General features: G+C 35.3%; 1 protein-coding gene across 6 annotated transcripts in view; it reads right to left on the bottom strand.

Moving 5' to 3' along the window:
* Window positions 1–20,807, bottom strand: part of ZNF227 (zinc finger protein 227) — a 62,027-nt gene that overhangs the window by 37,343 nt on the left and 3,877 nt on the right. For 2 of the 6 annotated variants that reach the window (XM_057300705.2, XM_055104142.2), the window contains exons 2-3: window positions 6,865–7,017; window positions 6,612–6,709 (exon numbers count right to left, since the gene is read on the bottom strand). The exons of 1 other annotated variant lie outside the window; for it this stretch is intronic. The gene's annotated coding sequence lies outside the window, so the exon portion shown is untranslated. Of the gene's footprint in view, window positions 1–6,611; window positions 6,710–6,864; window positions 7,018–9,271; window positions 20,793–20,807 lie in introns of those variants that run through there. 3 more of the 6 variants (XM_055104144.2, XM_055104143.2, XM_055104141.2) reach the window with 3 other exon arrangements.

Below are 20,807 nucleotides of genomic sequence, written 5' to 3'. Positions count from 1 at the left end.
CATAAGTTTTAATTTCTCTTGGTTGTATATCTAGGAGTGGAATGCTGAGTCATATAATAACTCTATGTTTAAACCCTTGGGAAACTGCCAGACTGTTTACCAAATAAATTGCACCATTTTACATTCCCACCAACAATGTATGAGGGTTCCAATTTCTCCACTCCCTTGGCAACACTTTTATTATCTTTTTTACTGTAGCCAATCTGGTGGCTAAGCAATATCTCATTGTTGTTTTGACTTCCATTTCCCTAATGACTTATGACATTGACCATCTTTTCATGTGCCTATTGGGCATTTATATGTCTTCTTTTGAAAAATGTCTATTCAGATACTTTGGCCCATTGTTTAATTGGGTTATTTGTCTTTCTAAAGTGTTGAATTGTAAGAGTTATTTATGTATTCTAGCTACAAGTCTCATCAGATATATGATTTACAAATACGTTCATCCATTATGTTGGTGTCTTCACTTTCTCGATGGTATCCACTGATGCACAAAAGTTTTTCATTTTGATGAGTTCCAATTCATTCATTTATTTTTTGTTGTTCCTTGTGCTTTTGATGTCATATCTAAGAAACCATTGCCTATTTCAAGGTCATGAAGATTTATATCTATGATTTCATCTAGTTGTTTATAGTTTTAGCTCTTACATTTAGGCCTTTTACCCACTATAAGTTAATTTTTGTATATGGTGTAAAGTAGGGGGTCCAACTTCATTCTTTTTCATGTGCACATCCAGTTTTCTTAGCACCATTCACTATTTGTTGAACAGACTGTTCTTTTTTCATTGAATTGTCTTGGCACCTGTACTTGATTTTAATATTCATATACTGTGTCTCACATTGAATAAGCATCCTTAATTTTGAGGAGAGAAATTTAATAAGCATTTTCCTTAATTTCTGTGCTTTTGAAAGTCCTAGGTTTCAAGAATATTCTCCTACATTTAAAAAATTAACTTTCTAAATTTACCTTTCCCATTTAGGCCCTTTAATCCTTTTGAAATCTGTGTAAACATTATTAGGTAAAGATCTGCTTTTATTTTCCTGCATATACAAAAAACCTTTAAAATAATTATAATAAATAATATTTATGGATAGACAATTTAATATTTTAAACATCTCAATATTCTTCACCAAAGTAATCCATCATATCAATGCAAACCCAATAAAAATACTAGAATTTTATCTGGAAATTGATACAAATATTATAAAAATTTGGAGTAAAATCTGAGAGCTAAGAATAGTCAAGATAATGTGAAAGAATAACAAAATGGAAGACTTACTTTATGAGATATCTAATCATATTATAAAGCTACAATATCAGTGTGGCATTTGCTTAAAGATATATAGATAAAGGAAGAGAATAGAGTGTAGATCAAAGTAAATACTGTCATTTCATTTGTGAAAAGAATATGCTACTGTACAGATTATAAAAGTTCTTTTTAATATGTGCTCCTTCATCAATTAGATATCCACATGGGAAAATATATATTCGTCTGTGCCTCACAGAATTCACAAATATAACTTTCAGAAAAAATGCAGATCTAATTTTGGAAAGTAAAGCAATGACACTTAGGGAAACAAAAGAACCTGTTTGTTGCCCTGAAGTGGAAAAAAATATTATATGAGACCAAAATAATCCATAATTTTTTAAAAATTAGGTGACTTAGATTATTTTAAAAATGAAGAACTTCTCTTAATTAAGGCACCAATAAGAAAATGAAAAGGTAATTCTCAAATTGAGAAAATTTGTAAAATATATATGTGACAAAAGATTCATATCCTGAGCATATAAGAATACGTAAATCCTAAAATCTGTAAGAAAAAAGTCAGGCAAACAAATAAGAAAAATGTAAAAATAACTGAAGATAGTTCAGAAAAGATGACATAAATACTCAATAATCAAATAAAAAGATACTCAAGTTCTTGAGTCATCAAAGAAACTCAAAATATTATGAGAACTCCACTACATTCCAACCATAAAGGTTAAAATTAAGAATTAGGCAAAGAAAGGTTGACAAAAATGCAAATACTTGCATCGTGTAGGAATGTAGTTTTATACAACCACTTTGCAATAAAGTTTTGCAGTAATTACTGAAGCTGAGTAGTTTTAGTGCTACCACTAAAACTTTCAGTGCTATTACTAAAACTGTCGTATAACCCTTAGATCCATGCTTATATATATATTATCAATAGAAGGAGATTCATATGTTCAGCAAAAGACATGTCTTTTTATGTTTATACAAACACTATTTTTATTTTATTCATTTTTTATTTATTTATTTATTTTTTGAGATGAAATCTTGCCCTGTCGCCCAGGCTAGAGTGCAGTGCTGCGATCTCAGCTCACTGCAACTTCTGTCTCCCGGGTTCAAGCAATTCTCCTGCCTCAGCCTCCTGAGTAGCTGGGATTATAGGCACATGCCACCAAGTCAAGCTAATTTTTGTATTTTTAGTAGAGACAGGGTTTCACCATGTTGGCCAAGATGATCCAGAACTCCTGAACTTGTGATCCGCCCACCTCAGCCTCCCAAAGCTCTGGAATTACAGGTGTGAGCCACCACACCCAGCCTACAAGCACTGATTTTAATAACCAAGGACAAGAAACTACACAAAATCAATGATTAAATGAATTAATAAGTTATGTGATATTTATACATTAAAATAATACATATTAATGAGAGTAAACCAGTTATATTCACTTCCAACAGCATGGATAAATGTCACGGACATAATGTGGACAAATAAAACACAAAATTGTACATATTTTTTCTATTTACATGAAGTATAAAAAATAGCAAAGCAAATCTATGCTATTATAAATCAGAACAGTGCCTACCTTGAGAGAAAAGTAGGAATGTGAATTGGGCATGAACGTTTTTAGGGTGATGTGCTAATGCAGGTCCTCTTAGAAATAAAAATGCAGCCAGGCGAAGTGGCTCATGCCTGTAATCTGAGCACTTTGGGAGGCCAAGGTGGGCAGGATCACCTGAGGTCGGGAGTTCGAAACCAGCCTGACCAACATGGAGAAACCCATCTCTACAAAAAATACAAAATTAGCCAGGCATGGTGGCCCATGCCTGTAATCCCAGATACTCAGGAGGCAGAGGCAGGAGAATCGCTTGAACACAGGAGACGGAGTTTGCAGTGAGCCAAGATCTCGCCATTGCACTCCAGCCTGGGCAACAAGAGTGAGACTCTGTCTCAAAAAAAAAAAATAAATAAGAAAAATAAAAAGGAAAGAAAGAAAAAAAATGCAAAGGCAGAATTAGTTGTGTAAGAATTTTATTAGGGGAAATGATTGTGAGAGAAAACAGGAGAGAAGCTGCACCATGATGTAAATCTAACACTGAGTAAAGAACAAAAGGCAGCCCAGGGAACAAAGTGAGACTCTGTCTCTACAAAAAAATACAAAAACTAACTGAGTGTGGTGGCACGTGCCTGTAGTCCCTGCTACTTGGGAGGCAGAGGCTGGAGGATCACTTGAGCCAGGGAGGCAGAGGTTGCAGTGAGCCAAGATTGTGCCACTGCACTTCAGCCTGTGTGACAGAGTGAGACCCTGTCTCAACAACAACAACAACAACAACAACAACAACAACAACAACAACAACGGAAGATTTGATAAAATCATTCTAGACTTCCATACAGCTTAAGAAAAATTACATTAGGCCAGGTGCAGTGGCTTACACCTGTAACCCCAGCACTTTGGGAAGCCAAGGCGGGCAGATCACCTGAGGTCAGGAGTTCAAGACCCACCTGGCCAACATGGTGAAACACCGTCTCTACTAAAAATACAAAGATTAGCTGGGTGTGGTGGCATGTCTGTAATCCCAGCTATTTGGGAGACTGAGGCAGGAGAATCCTTTGAACCCTGGAGGTGGAGGTTGCAGTGAGCCGAGATCGCGCCACTGGACTCCAGCCTGTATGACAGAGCGAGACTAAATCTCAAAAAAAAGAAAGAAAGAAAAGTTATATTAAAGAAAAAGCCATTAAAGTCAGGTATTCACAATCTTATCTATCCAACAGAGAAGATCCATGTCTCCCTGAACAGGTCTACCTTAGAATCCTTACTGCTCTCAGATATTGACTGGGAGCAGCAGCCTTCAGAAAATCTGGCCTTGATGCAAACACAGGATTGACCTTAAAACACAACAATAGGGGTCTTTGGTTACTTGCATTAAAATATTTGTGAAATACATTTTCATGGCTACCACATGCTGGTTATGTGCAGTTTCTTGATACAGATGCTGGTATTTTGAGTGTGTTGAAAATTAAACAATCATGACATATACATTTTTCTACATATATTTATACTTCAATGAAAATTTAAAATATGTGGTGCTATTCAGATACTGGACAATTCAATGTTGTAAAGCTATCAGTGCTCCTTTGAATAATCTATATATTTAATAAAATTCTCAGCAGTTTTTTGGTGAAAACTAGCAAGCTGAGTCTAAAATCTGTAAACAAAAGCAACAATCAAGAATAACCAAAACATCAAAAGAAAACAGAAAGAGGTGGGTTTATGCGATAAGACATCAAGACATTTTATGTATTTGCAGTAATTAAAAGTGTGCTATATATGCAAATATGAATAGACTAATGGAAGATAATAGAAAGTTCAGAAACAGATTTACATATATCTAGTCATTTGATATTTGACAAAGATAATAACTAAAATGGAGAAATCTCTTAAGAAGTGAGGATATTGTATATTCTTCACATAGAAAAATAATTAATCTTGACCTTTAGCACATCCCATATGTAAATATCAATATGATATGGAATATAGATCTTAAAATTAAAAGATTTTTTAAATAGCTACTAAAATATCTTTGTGACCTTCTCTAATGTTGGCAACGATTTTTTAAAGTACCAACTGAAAAGTAAAATTAAAAAACTTAAAATGAGAATGGTTGTTTATCGAATGTACCATAAGGAAAGTGAAAATGCTGGCCACAGTTGAAAAGATAATCACAAAACACACATATGTCAAAAGGCTTGTAAGCAGAATATAAAGAAATCCTATAAATACAAGAATAAGACTGACAACCAAATAGACAAATCAACAAATCACTTAAGCACTATATGAAGAAGAATATACAAATGTACAAGGCTTCAGATACATGCTCTGTTTGCTCAACTTCATTAGTCATTACAGCAGTATAAATTAAACCCTCAATGAGACAACTCTATCGCCATACCAGAATGACTGATTTTAAAAAATTACTCGTGTATAACTGACATGTTATATCTTTCGACCAATATGTCCCAATCCCTCCACTCCAACCCCTGGTAACCAGCATTATACTCTACTTCTTTTAAAAAATTAGAATGGTGAATTTAAAAAATAATTTAAAAATAATTTAAGTCTGACAACACCAAGCACTGGCAAGCACATGGAGCAGATGGAACTCTACCACGGTCCTTGTAAGAGTGTAAATTGGTACAATCACTTTGGAAAATGTTTCACAGTATCTGCTAGAGTTAAATTTATGTATTCTCCATGACACAGAAATTCCACTTCTAGCAAGCAGAAACACACACACATGCGCACCCCGAAATATATACAAGATTTCACCCATGGGATGTAGTGTGCCTACACTTGCTCTACAGTAACAAAATAAGTAAACAATTGCTATAAAACAGCAGCATAGTTCAATCTCACAAACATAATGTTGAGCAAAACAGAGACACAAAAGGATATATACAATATGATTTCATATATATAAAGATAAAAGGAAAAGTAGTCAATGGTGATAGAAGTTAGGAAAGTGATTATAGTTGAGAGAGAGGGGTAGTGTCTGAAAAGGAGGAGAAATGGTTCAATATCAGTCAGGGTTCAATCAGAAAAGCAGAATCACTAGGATTTTAGGGACAAGGACATTTTAAAGTAGGAATTAGGTAAACAAACATGGGAAGACAAATCAGAGATGGTAGGACTTCTGAGAATTGAGGCATGTCCCACTACTGAAATGGAACTGTTAACAGGAATCATGGTAAGTTTAGTGAATTCTATCAACATGAGCCCAATGGACACAATTCATTTTTTGAAAAATGACTGCCCTGGTCACAAGAAATGCTGGGTGGAATTCCATGGCAGAAAATAAAACATTTTGTAAAGTCTACATGTGATGCTTTTATCAGAAACATTGGAATAGGAAAGGCAAATTCATATCTAGAGTAATTGTCTTTTCCATTGAAAACAAAGTGCTGTCTCCTCCATGATCAAAGTGGTCCTGTGTAATCAAATTCCAGCAGGAGGTTGGTAGTCCCCTTTGAAGAACAGTGCCTATCTGAGGTCCAGTGTTAGTCCATACTTTTGATAGCTTGGCCATATAAATGTGGTTGTAGCCAGATTGGATTTAGTAAATGGAATTTCATAGTACTGAACTAATAAGCTCCATTTCTTCCACCATGACTACACTGTTCATGCACCCACTGGGAATGGACATGGTTGGCTAGAGAAAAATCTTGAAGAATATTCACAGAATGTACCATCTTGATCACCTGATTATTAAGCTCATCTTCTGGTGAGGTTGCTGATTATTGACAATTAAATAGACCGCAAGTAATTTTATATTCTGCTCATTAAAAGTAGTCCACTCACATACCTCATTGTCAATTTGCCTTGTCAACCAATTATCAATCATGCTTCTTTGAAGTCCATGACCATCCAGCAAAACTATTCGTCCCCCTGGCATCATTCCTTCTGGGAAAAAAAAAAAACTATGAAGTACACTACTCAAAATTCTAACAAATGGGAATATTTTCTTTTACCACTCTCCTTTGGGGCCACCACAGCCTGAGGCTGTAGTGTGCCAGCTGTCCAGTTTTAGGTGATGCTAGAACATTATGCAGAATTACCTATAAAGCAGGTCCACATGTTTCTTCTTCATTCAACTGATTATAGCAAACTCCTCATGAAGTCAAATGTATGGACTAAAAGACTGGTGTCACCGTAGCAGGACAAATGGAGCCAGGGAAGGTGATGAAAAGAAGGTTCTCATGCACATATACCTGATAAGAGGAACGATCACAAAAGACTGCAAAAATCACAACAACCTTGCACAAAGGCCACCACAACCTTACACATACAAAAATACTTTGGTTAAGACAGCTGCCCAGCAACTGGCTGTCCAACCTTGAACTACTACCACCTTTGTTAGTGATCCTTGTAGCCAAAGATAATTGTTTCAAAAAACTCATGTAACCCTCCTCACTTCTCCTTTAAAAGCCCTTGTCTTTCTTTACCTCCCTGAATACACCCACTATATTCCCATTGCAATACTCATTCCTGAATAAATACAATTTTCTTTTAGACATCTTCTCTCTGTGTCTGCTATTTAGGTTGACATAAAGTTTGTGTCAAGAAGTGAGACTGAAGTCAGCTGACCTCAAACAGGCCAGCATCCCCTGGAATCTAGTGAGGTACCAACATTGACCCCTTTTGTGGCCTCTGCTTCTATGGCCTTCCTTCTCTGCTCTGGTGAATCTCCGCTTAGATTCTCAGACGTCCTTCGTTTGGTAAGTTCTTTCGACTTTATTCAGGATCTGGATTTGGCTATAAGGCCACCTTAAATTAAGGACCTTGCAACCCTTGTGGGACTACAAAAGACTTTTTGTCTTTTCTGGAAAGCCTCTTCTGGTATAAGGCCAAGTGTTCTTTTGGAGAGTACTCTGGTTCCCACAGAACTTATGTTCTGTGAGGCATGTATTTTCTACTGAATTTGCTTTGGTTTTTCTGCAAACACGGTTTTATATTTTGTTTGCTCTGCAAGCCTGGCTTAAAATTTTTGTGAGCACGCTTCATTTGGTTTCATGTCAATTTGGTTACATGCAACTGTAAATAATTTGGCTCTTTTGTTTTCCCTGCTTGTTTCTGAACACTTTCAAAGAGCAAAAATAAACATTCTAAATGGCACAGTATATTACTGTTTTAATGTATCATGACTAAAATTTTAAAGGGAAAAGGGAAAATATCTTTTTGTGTTGTCTGTATGTTGTGTCTATATATGTATGTAATATTTTCTACCAAAATGTATGAAAGAGCTCTATTTAACTGACTTAAAGAAAAAAATTAAGCACTTAAGTAATTTATCAGAAAAATAGTAGTTAACTCACATTTTTTAAAGTTCACATGACTTAGGTAAATCTTTGGTAAATAAACTGATTTTAGTGGACAATTAAAGCCACTAGGACCAGGCATGGTGGCTTGTGCCTGTAATCCCAGCCAGCTGGGAGGCTGAGATGAGAGAAATAAATGAAACCAGGACTTCCATACCAGCCTGGGCAACATAACAAGACCCTGTCTCTAAAAATATTTCTTTAGAAATTAGCCAGGTGTGGTGATGCACGCGTGTCTCCCCAGCTACTCCGGATGCTGCGATAACAGGATCACTTTGCCCAGGAGTTCAACGCTGTAGTGAGCTGTGATTGCACCACTGCACTCCAGCCTGGGCAACAGAGTGAGACCTTGTATCTAAACAACAACAATAACAACAAAATAAGAATAATAATAAATGCCACTAGGAACGTCACTGCCATCTATGACAGACTCCAGTCTCCAAAGAAAACGTCTCCCATGTAAGGATAAAATAGTCACAGACAAGGAAGATTACCACTGAGGCACCTGCCAGTCTCAAGAAAATTTCTACACAACCAGGGAAAACTTGGTCATAGGTTAGACAACTAGGACAAAGGCCATCTGCCAAGTATAAAAAGATGAATTCTGTGTCAGGTACACTAGTTAAAACAAAACAGCTTGGTCAATGCTTTTGACAAAATTTATGGGCTTTTCTTTGCTCTTGAGAGATTGATAAGAAATGCAATGGGATCTTCAATTTCTAAAGAATGCCAAGCCCTCTGGCACTTGAGGCAGCTATACATTTGAAATTTATGGTCCTTTCTCATGCACATTTAAAAAATAATTGGCAAATTACACTAAGGATAATGTACGGCCATTATGGGAATTATTTAAACTCTCTAAGCTTGTTTCCTTAGAGCTGAATTAAGAGACTGGAACTGTAGGATTAACATGTAGGGGCTTCTAAGCTAGCTCTCTTTTTTTCTCTGCTTGCTCTGAATCTGCTAACTTGTTTGCTTGTATTAAATTTGTTAATAAGTTCAAGGATTCTTGGAAGTTTATTTTTCTAGCCAATCCTAACTGAAATGTAAATATCCAGAAGTTAATTAAAACAACTCATTTAAAATTGAAGAGGAAAAAAGGGTAAAAGATTTTTCAAAAACTAAAATGCTATAAAAACAGCTTTACCCAAAATTTGGTCCACTTCCCTCATAAGATTACCTATCAAAGGCAAAAGAAAAAAAAAAGATTAGCAATATGAAAAACTGATCTTAACTTGTCCCATTTTTTCAGGAATATAATTTGGATCCAACTGTCTTTTTTTATACACTAGTGATTTTATATTAGTATATTTTACAGTTTCTTGACTACAATTTTACAGTGATAAGCTATAAGATCTTTTTGTGTTTATGTTTCTTGGTCTGTGTTATACATACATAATATTCTTCTACAGAAATATATAAAAGAACTCTATGAAATTGATGTAAAGAAAAAAAATTAAGCAATTTATCAGAAAAAATAGTAAATAACTATATACTAAAAATAGTAATAAACCCAACTTTTAAAAATTTGTGTGACTTAGGTAAATCTTTGGTAAATAAACTGATTTTAAAATTGTTGTTAAAATAGTGAGGTCTTCAGAATTGCAAGCATACATTTTGCCTGGATATATTTGTCAGACAATTTTCTTTTTATATAAGATGAATCTTATGGAAAAAATTTGTGTTTAATCAAGTTGCCTATAGTTAAAAGGGAATTATTCACAGGTTTTATCAAAAATTGAGTATTAATACAGTGATACAAAACCAGAATCCATTCACCTATGTTTAAAGCAACAAGGTTTTCTTGATGTATTTATGTGATTTTAGTTAGAAAAAAATCTGCAAGGTTTTGATATTCTGAAATCCGTTTAAATTTTCAACCGTCTTCTGAACTGCAGCTTTTTCCTGTTTTACACTTTCCACTTAATTTCCCTTATTCCAGCTTTAAAATACTATCTCCTTCATTTAAAAATAGTAATTTAGTTTCTCAAAAGAACTTTCCTTTTGAAGCTTTTCAAATTCATATCTCAGTTCCACTTTGCTGTATCTCATTGCACATGATTTGATGAGAAACATGCTTCATGTTGTCTTTATTAGGTTTTTGATTACTTAGGTGCTTTGAAAGAATTAAGGTTTGTTTTTTTTACATCTACGTAAAGTTCTGCATTTGTTTTTGGAAGCTTTTTTCACTCTGATTAAGTGAACGACTAAAATCATGCATCATTGCCTTCAGCTCTTCCTTGTCTCCTTAGGGATGATAACCCTCTCCCTCAACTTTGGAGTCAGCTCCTGTAACTCTCTCCTTCTCTCACCTCTCACTCCTCTTGCTTCTCTCGCTCTCTCGCTCGCTCTCTCTCTGGCTCTCTCTCCAGTTCTGACTCTGCTATTGTGGCCTAACACTAAAAATGTTTGTCTTTAAGGCCTAGGAGAATCTAGGGGAATAATATTTTCTTCCAGTATAACTTGATTCTGTAATTTTGTCTTTTCTTGATGTGTCTGAATTGCTCTGTTTAACCAATAAATTCCACATTCTTTTACTTTTTCTAAGAGCCACATATCCCCCTGCTCAAGGTACTTGTTTTCTTGTTTATCTTTTCTATAATATGGTACACTCATAACCTTGGATACACACTCTTCCAGTGTTTAGTTGAATTCAAGTACCTTTTCATCAGGCTCAACTTCCAGGTTATTGAAATGGGTTTCCCATAGGGAGAAGCAATCACAAGGGGTTTTTAAATATGTAGAAGGTTTTTATCTTTTGATAGCTGGCCTAGGAAACAAAGATTTTTTGTTTTATCAAAATAATTTCTCATGCTTCATGTTGTCTTTATTAGGTTTTTCATTACTTAGGAGCTTTGAAAGAATTAAGGTTTTTTTTTTAATCCATGTAATGTTCTGTATTTGCTTTTGGAATCTCTTTTCACTCTGATTAAGTGAATGACTATTATTCCACAATAATCTGTGATTCTGTTTTAATTAAATGTTTTAACCATTTTGACATTTTTGGCAGGTCTCTCCAGGATCAAAGTTCTAAATTAAGTCTTTTTGACCTATAATTAACTGAGAGATTTTCCAGTTGGGCCCCTGGAGAACCTTAAAGGAGGTATCATCTTGTAGAGATGTTAAACTAATTTGGCTTATTTGATTAATTGTATGGGAATCAATGTCAAATAATAAAGTGATGCTATATTTTCTTTAAGTTACATGGATATGTTATTGATGTATATTAAATATTATGTGAAATTTAAAAAGGTCTGATGGTCCTGATGTAATGCTATCAACCACGATTCTGGTTGTTACCTTAAAATGCTAAATACAATAGAAATAATTGAATTTCCTTCTCAACTGCTGAACTCCCATCAGATTTTTAATGATGGTTATTCTAAGTCTCTGACATCCATAGTTTTGATTTTTCTCTAAAGGTATCTGCAATCAGATTCATGGAAAAGACTCTAATAAGTACTCTTAAATACAAGTTTCTAATAACTTCAAGATTAATGAACTAAATAAAACTTTTCACAACTGCAATGAAGAAACTGATGAATTTGTGAAACTGCTAATCAAGATCAAGCATAACAAAAACTAATTACATGAAATTGAATAACTGATAATGTTTTTATAACTTTTAATTTAAACATTGTTGGTTTTTTACTGAAATGTTTTGTCTTCCAAGTTTAAGGAAACATTTTCTCTTAAGCTATCTATAGTTTACAACAATTTGGTAAAATATACTTCTGTGAACAAAGGTGGAAATATTTATTTTTTTCTATTTGGTCCCTTCAAAATTTGGAAATGATTTGCTAGTGTTTCTTAAATGACAATATAATTTTTTGCATACATTCAGTATGAATCTGTACCTCCTTGTAACATGATACAGTTAAAAACATTGGTTGTATTACCAATTAAAACTGGAATGCCATATTTAAATTTTTATTGGTACTGCAAACAAAGTCTGAAGTCTGCCTTTGTTTGGCTTTCTAGACTCAAGGAGGTTTAAAATCTGAGATTCTTGGCCAGGCACGGTGGCTCACACCTGTAATCTCAGCACTTTGGGAGGCCGAGGCGGGCGGATCAAGAGGTCAGGAGATCAGGACCATCCTGGCCAACATGGTGAAACCCCATCTCTACTAAAAATACAAAGAAAATTAGCCAGGCGTGGTGGCGGGCGCCTGTAGTCCCAGCTACTCGGGAGGCTGAGGTAGGAGAATGGCAGGAACCCGGGAGGCGGAGCTTGCAGTGAGCTGAGATGGCGCCACTGTACTCCAGCCTGGGTGACACAGCGAGACTCCGTCTCAAAAAAATAAAATAAAATAAAATCTGAGATTCTTTTGTGCTCAATTTACTACTCTTGCTGCTCTTATGTAAATTATTAAGTTAAGTAATAAACTTTAAAAAACTAAAATAATAAAACTAATAAAATAATACAAGAACCTAAAATAATAATAAAACTAAACTTATTTACAAACAAATCAGTCTTACTGTAATTATCTTTGGTAGAAATTAGGATAACTATATAGAGACAAAATTATGTTTCTAGAAAAGGACTATAATACATCTGTTATTAGATTGTAGTTCTGTGCATTGTCTTTGAGTTTTTATTATCTACTGTAGACCAGACTGGATCCTAAGTTATTCTAGGTTCCCTAATCTAATTTTCTCCCATGTTATTACTAAGAATTGGAACTACTCTTTCCTAAAGCCCTGTAAGCTGAAGCTAGAAAACTTGATGTAAATTTTAAGAGACAAGCCTCATGCCTGATTTGTGGGTCATGCAGAAAGTTCACCAAACCACCCAATGCTATAACGAGAGACATTCAAACTACAAACCAGGATGAGAAGTTGATGTCTTTATGCTGTGGACAGCTTTCTCAAGATGCCAGAACAATCTTTATCATAATGAGACTGTTGCCCCTCTTAGTTTGTCCTTGCCTACGCTTAACTTTTTCACTGGGCAGGATAATGGTGTAGTTAAAATTTTACAATTAGTAGCTTATGTGGACAACTTGACAAAATGTTAGATCTGTTATGCCAACTGTAGATCTTTACATGACCAAAGAATCCTTTAGTCCAACTTTAAAAATATTCCTAATACAACTGTCACTCACTCTATGCTTTTAATTCAACCCAGTCATGAGATATCAGATGACAAAATTTTTCTATATTATCTACTGGTTAAATAAGGTAGTGTCTATGCTATTGCTAGGACTACATGCATACCTGGATAAATTCCTCTGGGGAAGTTGAGACCCAAATACACAAAATAAGAAAACACGCACATAGTTACATTAGGTCTCACCTAATTCCCAATGATCATTTGATTGATTCAGTTGCTTGCCTTTAAGCCCAGGTTCATGGCTCGAAACCATTATGCAAACTGGGACGATCATATTAGTATAAATTTTACTTCGTATCTTTCTTTTTAAACTTTGTACCTGTTGCCTGTCAAATTTCTGTGGAAGTACAACTCCTAACACAATAATGCTGGCCTACAGCTTTGAAATAATAGCCCACACCTACAGAACAAACAAAATTGAACTTAACAACAGACTCCAGGTAGACCTAGCCCAAGAGCCACTCCCTCCAAACCTCCATTGTTGCTCAAATGTCATGACCTTACACAAACAAAACTACTTCCATGAAGACATCTACCCAGCAACTGGCTGTCCAACCTTGGACTGATACCACCGTTGTTATTGAACCCTGTGGTCAAGAAAAATTGTTTCAAAACAACTTATGTGGCCCTTTTCATTTTTCCTTATAAAACTCTTGTCTTCATTTACCTCCCTGAATATACCCACTGTATTCCCATTGAAATGCTCATTCCTGAATAAATGTAATTTTATTTTAGAGAGACTCTGTCTCTTCTATTTAGATTGACATTTATATCAGACAAAATAGACTTAAGACAAAAACTGTCACAAGAGACAAAGAAGGATATCATATAATGATTAAAAGTTCAACTCACTAGGAAGATACAACAATGACAGTTGTTCCTCAGTATTCACAGGGGATTAGTTCCAGGACACTCTGTGGATACCAAAATCCATGGATACTCAAGTCCCTTATATAAAATGGCACAATATTTGCATATAACCTATGCACATCCTCTCATATATTTTAAATCATCTCTGGGCTATTTATAATTCCTAATATTATGTCAATACCATGCAAATAGTCATTATATTGTATTGTTTAGGGAATAATCACCCAAAAAAGTTGGTACATATTCAGTACAAATGCAACGGTTCATTCTTTTCAAATATTTTTGATCCAAGATTAGTTGAATCTGTGGATGCAGAACCTGCGGATACAGAGGGCTACGTAAATATATATGCACCTAACATTAGAGTGCCCAAATATATAAAACAAACATTGACAGAACTGAATGGGGAATAAACAGCAACACAATAATAGTAGGATACTTTAATATCCCACTTTCAATTATGGATAGAACTAGACAGAAGATCAATGAGGAAACGGAGGACTTGAACAACACTAAAGACCAACTGGATCTAACAGATATATACAGAACACTTCACCTAACGACAGTAAAATGCACATTCTTCTCAAGTGCGCATGAAACATTCTCCAAGATAGACCATGTTAGGCTATATTACAAGTCTTAATAAATTTAGGAAGACTGAAATTATACAAAGTATCTTCTCTAACCATACTGGAATAAAACTACAAATTAATAGTAGAAGGAAAACAAGAAATTCCACAAATATGTGGAAATTAAACAATGCATGCTTAAACAACCAATGGGCCAAAGAATAAATCATAAAGGAATTTAGAAAACATCAGGAGACAAATAAAAACAGAGATACAACATTTCAAAACTTATGAGATGCAGTGAAAGCAATCCAAATAGGGACGTTTATATTGGTAAACACTTACCTTTAAAAACAAGAAATATCTCAAATCAACAACCTAAGCTTATACTTTAAGGAAACAGGAAAAGAAGAACAAGCAAACCAAAAGTCAGTGGAAGGAATAAAATAGTAAAGATTAGAGTAGAAAATAGAGAGAAGAAAATAACTTTTAAAAAGAAAATTAAGAGTCTGTTTTGAAAAGATTAACACAATTGACAAATTAATTAGTAAAAATAATTAAAATTAATTTCTTAGCTAGATTAAGAAAAAGAGAAGACTCAAATATTTAAAATTAGAAATGAAAGAGGAGACATTATGGTTGATGTCACAGAAATAAAAAAATTATAAGAGATTACTATGAAGAAGAATACACCAACAGATTGGATAACCTAGAAGAAATGGATAAACTAGGAATATGCAACCTATCAAGACTTAATCATGAAGAAATTTTAAGAAAACAACTGAACAGGTGTATAACTAGTGAGGCGTTGGACGTAGTCATCAAAAGCCTCCTAAGAAAGAAAACTCTAGGACCTGATGGATTCACTGCAGAATTCTACCAAATATTTAAAGAAGAATTAACATACAAATTCTTCTTAAATTCTTCCAAAGAATTGAAGAGGAAGGAACACTCTCAAACTCATTCTATAAGTCATCATTAACCTGATACCAAAAGCAAAGACACACAAGAAAATAAACTGTAGACCAATATCTCTGATAAATATTGATGCAAAAATCCTAAACAAAACACTAGCAAACTAAATTTAACAGCACACTAAAAGAATCACAGGTCATGATCAGGCAAGATTTATACCTGGTATAATTCAACATATAAAAATCAATCAATGTAATACACCACATAACAAAATAAAGGGCCTTTCATGATTTTAAAAAAAAAAACCACTTAACTAGAAATGAAAGTACCTAAATATAATGAAAGCCATATATGAAAAGCCCACAGTTAATATCATATTCAATGGAGAAATACTGAAAGCTTTTACTCTAAGATCAGGAACGAGGCAAGGATGCCCAACTTACCACTACTATTTAACATAGTACTGGATATTCTAGCCAGGTCAATCAGAAAGTTTTTAAAAAGACATCCAAATTGGAAAAGAAGAATTAAAATTTTCTCCGTTTGCAGATGACTTGGTCTTATATGTAGAAAGATCCCACGTACACAAAAAAGCTACAACTAATAACTCAGCAAAGTTGCAAGATACAAAGTTAGCACTAAAAAATCAGTTGCATCTCTATATACTAGCAATCACCAACGTGAAAAGAAAATTTCATTTACTATAGCATCAAAAAGGGTAAAATACTGAGGAAAGAACTTAATCAAATAACTGAAATATTTTTACACTGAAAACTACAAAACATTGTTATTAATAAAAGAAGAAATCTAAGAAGATACAAATAAATGGGAACTCATCCTGTACTCAGGGGTTTGAAGACTTAATAATGTTAAAATTTCCATGCTACACAAAGTGATTTACAGATTCAATGCAATCACTATCAAAATCCCAATGACTTTTTTTCAGAAATAGGAAAAAAAAATTCTAAAATTTGTATGCAATCTCAGATGCCTCACACTCCCTAATTTCAAAACATACTTCAAAAGCAGCAGTAATTAACATGACGTGGTACTGGCATATAGACATATAACCAATATAACACAGAACCCAGAAATAAACCCCTGCATATATAACCAAATGATTTTGACAAGTGTGCCAAGATTACACAATGAGGAAAGGACAGTCTCTTCAAAAAATGGTAATGGGAAAACTGGATATCCATATGCAAAAGAATAAAGTTAGACCCTTACCTTACATTGTATACAAAAATTAAATAAAAATGGATTAAAGGCCTAAATGTAAGACCTAAAACTGTTAAAATCCTAGAAGAAAATATAAAGGAAAACCTTCAGAATATTAGATTTGGCAATGATTTCTTGGCTATCACAACAAAAGCACAGATAATGGAAAGAAAAATAGACAAATGGGATTATATCAAACTCAAAAACTTCTGTGCATCAAAAGAAACAATCAACAGAGTGAAAAGGTAGCCTGCAGAATGGAGGAAAATTGCAAGTTATATATCTGATAAAGGGTTAATATCCAGATTATATAAGAAACTTCTACAACTCTATAACAACAACAAAAAAAACCCCAAATAATCCAATGAAAAAAATGGGCAAAGTTCTTAAACACACATGTCCAGAGAAGATACATAAATTGTCAATAAGTACATGAAAAGATGTTCAATATCATGAATCTTTTAGAAAATGCAAATCAAAACTGTAATGAGATATCACCTCCCACCCACTATTGTGGTCACTGGTAAAGGAAGAGAAAAATAACAAGTGTTGTCAAGGATGTAACGTTGGAAGACCTGTGCACTGTTGGTGGAAATGTAAAATGGTATAGCCATTATGGAAAATAATATGGAGGCTCCTCAAAAAATTAAAAATAGAATTACTGGATAATCCAGCAATCCCACTTCCGGGTATATATCCAAAAGAACTCAAAGCAGGATCTCAAAGGAATAGATATTCATCACAGCATTATAGCCAAGATGTAGAAGCAATCCAACTGTCCATTGACAGAAGAATGGATAAAGAAAATGTGCTGTACACAGACAATGCAATATTATGCAGCCTTTAAAAAGAAGAAAATCCTGCCACATGGCACGACATTAATCAACCTCGAGAACATTATGCTAAGTGAAATAAGCAAATCACAAAAGGGCAAATACTGTAAGAGTCTACTCATATGAAGTATCTAAAGTAGTCAAAATTATAGGAACAAAATTTAGAAAGGTAGTTACCAGGGGCTGGGAGGAGGGGGGAGGAAATAGTATCTAACTGGTATAGATTTTCAGTGCTGTGAGATGAAAAGTTCTATAGATCTGTTGCATAATATGAATACAATTTACACTAATGAATTGTACACTTAAAAATGTTAAGATAAAATATGGTTAAGATGGTAAATTTAGTGTTATGTGTTTTTGTACCATAATAAATATTTAAAGTGAAGCACACACATACAAAACTCACTAAGAATCCTAGTAGTCATTGTGTCTCTTCCCTGGTGGTTTTAGAAGGGTCATATGCAGCTATTTGCTCTTCACTTTGGAATAGGTATCTTGGAATATCCGATACCACTGGTCCTTTAGAAATCTTTTTTTTTAACGGAGTCTCGCTCTGTCACCCAAGCTGGAGTGCAGTGGCGCAATCTCGGCTCACTGCAACCTCCACCGCCTCCCGGATTCAAGCAGTTCTCTGCCTCAGCCTCCCGAACAGCTGGGATTATAGGCGCCCGCCACCACACCCGGCTAATTTTTGTATTTTTAGTAGAGACATGGTTTCACCATCCTGGCCAGGCTGGTCTTGAACCCCTGACCTCGTGATCCACCTGCCTCGGCCTCCCAAAGTGCTGGGATTACAGGCATGAGCAACTGCACCCGGCCAGTCCTCTAGGAATCTAATGAACATGGCCAGCTCCTGAATTTTTGTATTATCCATCTTCTAACCAAAATGTCTATTGTAATTGCTTCTTTCTGCTTAGAAAGTACAATCAGCATTGTATCTACAGACTAGAGCAGGGGTCAGAAAGTTATTTCTGTAAAGAGCCGGGCAGTAAATATTTTAGGCATTGCAGATCACATGATCTCTGTGGCCTAACTATTCAACACTGTCATTTTAGCATAAAAGCACTCCTGGGTAATATGTAAAAACTGGTTATGGTTATGCTTCAATGAGACAATTTATAAAAACAAGTTGCAGGAGATTTAGTCCATGAAACATAGTTTACCAATCCCTGGGTAAATTGTGAAAAATACTGGAAAGTAGATACAGAACTGAGCTGGGACCTTAAAAGTGTATTGATGGCCCTACCAAACTAAACTTCTGTGGATGACATTTACAGGCAGGTATAGAGAAAAAGGCACATATTGGCTTGGTGGCTCTCTATATCAGGTGCCAGCAGACATGTTGATTTGCTGTAGAAATAAAACCACATCTGGAACTGCAAATGAAGTCAACTTCTAATTAAATTTCAAATAATTTCATGTAATTCTCTAGGATATAAGTATCTCTGCACACGTCAATTGAGTGAATGAATCAGCATATGAACATGAAGGTGATCTGGCTGCAACATCTGTCACCCTATTGATCACCAGGGTTGAATCAGGATGTGATAGAACCATAACCCTTGCAACTTTCAAGATACTGCTAGTGGCACTAACCTCTGCAATTCCTCCATGAATGTGGTTTTGCTTTCAGGTTATCATTTTTTTGGCACATACAAAGCATTTATAGTGTTTGTCCTTGGCAAAATAGCCCTCTTTCCATGGATCAGGGAACATTCAGTATGAGGATTCTGCCAGCTATTGAATGCAGCTGGTGCAATTCTGCATTCTGAAACTTGGGAAATAATCAGAGGATGAGTTCAGGGCTCCATTCAGACCACCACAAACGGGCCTAAGCAAAAACATTCATTAATTATTCATCCTCTATAAGCCCTTCTACTACCTGGTGGGCTACAGTGACATTTTAGGTTTCTCAGAGTTAATGTCAATTCAGCTCTAGTGACCAGTAATCAATCCCTCCATATTCAGGCTGTTTCCAATTACCTAATCACAGCTCCATTAAATATGGTTGCCAAGTCACTTTGCAGAAGTGCAGGATGATTTATGGTAGTATAAGTCAGTTTCGGCAGCATATCAGTGTACTTTCTCAAGAAGACTTGACCTACGCTTCATTCAAGGTGTTCTGGGAATGAGAACTCATTCACATTTTGTAATTGCCTTAGAGGCCACAATTCTCTCTCATGTTGATTTACCAGACCCAGAGTCTTTCCACTCATTCAAATCAAGCACGGATTCAGTAGGCTTCTGGTCTATTTCAGCCAGAGGGACACCACAATCTATGAACAAATGCAAGGATCTCTGATAATCCCTTTGACTTTGCTGATCATTGTGATAAAGGCACTCATTTTGTCTCTACCAATAAAGTGCCTCCACTTGACCCCTAATGCTCCAGGATCCCATCATCCTCATTGAATTTTTTTTTAAAGCCCATTTCAATGTCACAACTTTCCTCTCCCATTCCTGGTCTGCCGAGAAGAGTTACTACAGAGCTCTCCCAAACTGCCAATGCTCCTCTCGCCAATGAACTTCTCAAGTCCTTGGCAAAGAGTGTCTTCCGAATCTTCCCAGAGTACAAGGGTTGAGTAAGGCTTTACATACATCCACTCCAGCATTCTGGCACTCCTATGTCTCTGTATATGTTCTATAACACTGGTTCTCAGTTGAGGACAATTTCCAAACCCCTGCACTGCTGTCTGGCAGTGTCTGGAGACATTTTTGCTTGTTATAACTGAGGGGGGGGTGGGTGTGGGTGTGTGTGTGTGTGTGTGTGTGTGTGTGTGTGTGTGCGCGCTACTGGCATCTAGTGGCTAGAGGCCAAGGATGCTGCTAAACATCCTACAATGCATAGAGCATCCCCTAACACAGCTATCCAGTCCAAAATGTCAGTTGTGCCAAGGTCGAGAAATTCTATAACATACTTACAAAGTTTTGGCTTTTTTTTACTTTAGGGTAGGCTAACGTTTTTGCATCCAAGTTTCATACAACTGAGAAAACTGTTGAAACTATTCCCAGGTGCTCAAGCTAACAGTGGGTCTGGAATCGCTGTTCACTACACCCATATCAGCAAATCCAGCCTAATCCATCATTGTATTATTTCCACCTGATTCAATACTGGTAAGATCTACAACCATATCTATTTCTCAGGTTTCTATTGATATAAAT

The sequence above is a fragment of the Pan paniscus genome, chromosome 20, assembly GCF_029289425.2.
Source record: "Pan paniscus chromosome 20, NHGRI_mPanPan1-v2.0_pri, whole genome shotgun sequence".
Lineage (NCBI taxonomy): Eukaryota > Metazoa > Chordata > Mammalia > Primates > Hominidae > Pan > Pan paniscus.
The sequence above is the reverse complement of the archived record's forward strand: the minus strand, read 5'-3'. Positions and strand labels throughout refer to the sequence as shown.